Genomic DNA, 3229 nt, shown 5'->3' with positions numbered 1-3229 from the left:
TATAGGAAAAAGATAGTAAATTAGCCAAGAGGGGAGAGATGTCCTTGGTGGTGTTTCTTTTTATCAGGTACGAGATACAAACTGTGCAGTTCTAACAACACTCTATTCATTATATATTTTTAATAATATTTCTAACACAAGGACTATCTTGAAGGTACCAGCTGCAATCAGGCCTGATGTGTTACCCTGAGGTCTAAGTTTAACATCAAGGCTAGGGACAAACAAAAGCCCGAGCCTAAATTGATTCAGTCTTTGCAGGTTAGTATAACATGACTAGGCTAAACCAATTTACAAGTGGATAGACGTTTGGCAGTGGCTCAGGCCAGAAGCTCAGGGGCGCTAGAGCAGCCCTCCCTTCCACAGGGAAGCTGAGCTGAGGAGGGCATTGCTCCACGGCTCCCTGTCAGCCAAGAGCAATCTGGGCACACAGGGCTGCCCAGCCCTAGAGGGGAACTCTTCCCCTCCTTCCTCTCCCACCACCACCGGGCCAGGAGCTGGGCCCTGTTTGGTGCTGGGGGTTTCTTCTCCCTCCTCCCTGCCAGCGCTGTGGGGTAGGGCGGGGGCTCTGTGAGACTGAGGGAGTCCCCCAGAGGGGAACTCTTCCCCCTGCTTCTCCCCGTATTTGGTGAGGAGGGGGGACTCATCCCAGCTGCAGAGAGGGACTCTTCCCTCCCACTCCTCCCTCCCAGGGCAGGGGGGCTCTGTTCCTACTGGGGAAGAATCTTTCCCCTCCTCCTCCTAGAGGTGCAGTGGGAGTGCAGAGCTCAGCCGGGCAGGGTGGGGATGCCTGTTCTCCCCCATTGCCAGCTGCAAAGCACTCTCCCAGAGTGGAGGGAGCCCTGCCCCTTCTTCCCCACAGAGTCCAGTCCAGGGTTTCCCCTCTGTGAGAGTTCAGCTGCGGGCAGGCAGCGTGGAGCTGTGGGATTAGAGACAGCCAGTGGGAAGGCGCTGGGGAGGAACACAGCCTCATTCAGCCTGCCCAGCAGTTTCTAACTCCACAGCTCTGTTCCCCCCAGCACGTAACAGATTCGCCTCCTGCCCCTGCTCTGGGGCTGAGCTGCATCACATGGAGCCTCCCCTCCCAGCCCCGGGGTTGGTGGGGATAAAGGAAGAGGAGGGAGAGTCCAGCATTTCAAAGAGTTTTCCTTCCGACCCTGGCAGGAGGAGGAGGAGGGGGAAGAGTCCTCCCCAGCATGAAACAGAGCTCCCCTCCCCACCCTGCAGGACAACCTACACAGCACAGCCTTGTTAAAGTAAGTGATGGAGGCAGGGAGAAGGGTTAATTTCTCTGTCCTCTCTCCCATGCAGCCAGGGTCTGACAGCTCCAGGGGCCACTGCTGCAGCTCCCCAGCAGATAGGCTGACCCCGACTGTGGAGGGGAAGGAGGGAAGAATTAACCTCCTCCCTGCCCACTCTGCCTTATGAGAGCCATGCTGGCTGGTGTCCCTGTTAGCCCCAGTCCCTGCTTAGCTAGAGAGCAGAGGGGAGGGGTCAGCCCTGCAGCTTGAGCAGCGAGTCCTGCCCAGCCCAGAGAGCATGCTGGGATGCTGGAGGTCTCTGGTTTATTTTAAATCAGCAAGGAGTCTGGGACAGGCCTTGCATAAGTTGGTTTGAGTCAAATCACTTAAGTCTGATACTACATTCCACCAGGTTTACCTTAAACTGGTTTCAGCCATTTTCAAACTGGTTTATGAGCACTGAGCATCTGTTCTGTTACAGATTTACAGTGATCTGTTCTGATCACTTGAACTGGGTTATGTGTAATGTCTGTCCCTAGCTCAAGGGTGTTTATACTGCTCCCTTATCATATGTAGCAGTGCAGTGCATATGTGGAGCATTAGCTCCCTTAATACCACATTGCAGAGGGATAATTAGAAGGCCTGTGCGAAGCAGCAAGTATTCTCTTCAGATTTGGATTCGGCCAGTTTGGGGGACAGTGGTTCGATTCGGTGATTTGAATCACTGTCCTGATTTGATTCAGCTGAATCTCAGAATCGTCCAGGACAGGCCCATCCCCCAACCGTCTCCAAGCCCAGCAATGGCTGCCCCACCTGCCCCAGCTCCTGGCACTTTTTTAAAAAAAAAGCCCCGGTTCAGCAGGTGCTGCTGGGCAGGGGGCGATCACTGCTGCCCACCACTGCATTGGCCCACATTGCATGGAGGCTCTTCACGAGCACCCTGACCCCCCCCCCGCCACTCCTCTAGTCCCCACACAGGTGCCCCACACAGGCCAGCTCTAGCCCTTTAAGAAAAAAAAAGGAGAAAACCCCCAGACTCACCCCTCCTGCCAGTGGGGGTGATCCCTGCTGTCCCCTGTTGCCTCAGGCCATGTGGGGTCTCTGCACGAGCCCCCAAAGCCCCGAGGCTGCTGCAGGTGTGGTGAGTCCTGGGGCTTTTCTCAGCTTTTCTTTTCTTAAAGGGCTAGAGCTGGCTTAGGTGGGGCACCCGTGGTGGGGGGGGGCTGGGGGAGCAAGGCATGTCAGGGGGCTTGTGGCAGAGCACCCAAGAAGCATGGGGCAGTGTGGATCAGCCCCCTGTCCAGCAGCACCCGGTGAGCACCAGGACTTTTCTTTAAAGTACTGAGCTTGGGTGGTGGGGGGGAGCAGGAATCCCCCCATGGTCTCCTCACCCCTCCCCCTGCCCCTAGTACTTACCATCTCAGAGTCAGCTGCAGCTTCTGCTGCAGCCACCAGGGGCTGCCCAAATCACCAAAGCTCTCCAAATCTTTTCAAAAGATTTGGATCTTTAAATTGGTTCCCTGATTCGGTTAGGAGTCAGAGGTTCGATCACCAAATCAGGCCAAATCTCCAAATCGAATCAGCACCTGAAGCTTTGCACAGCCTTACTAATTAGCTAACCAGAGAGGAAGAGTCAGGTATAGCCTGGGTGCAAATCCATGCAAATGTAGTTACGCTATTTCTGGTTTGGGTGTGGAGCAGTGGGGTGTTTCAGTTTGGCGCTGCATACTGCCCAAAGTGAGCAGTATTCACGTGCCTTGGTGAAATAGAGGAGAGTGAAAATTGCAAGATGTATTAACTGGTGAACTGCATTCAAAAGGGACTGCAGGAGCATATTAAAACATTGTTTGCTTTATAACCATGGCAATTTGATGGGGACAGAGTGCTGCATATCTAGTGATCCAGTCTAAAGTGCAGTGAATTATTGAAGCTCCACTTTAGAAAAAAGTACAGGTTTGAAAGGATAGCTCACAGGAGAAATCATGGCAGCA

Source organism: Crocodylus porosus, unplaced genomic scaffold, assembly GCF_001723895.1.
Source record: "Crocodylus porosus isolate Cpor-Errol unplaced genomic scaffold, CroPor_comp1, whole genome shotgun sequence".
Taxonomy (NCBI): Eukaryota; Metazoa; Chordata; order Crocodylia; family Crocodylidae; genus Crocodylus; species Crocodylus porosus.
The sequence above is the reverse complement of the archived record's forward strand: the minus strand, read 5'-3'. Positions refer to the sequence as shown.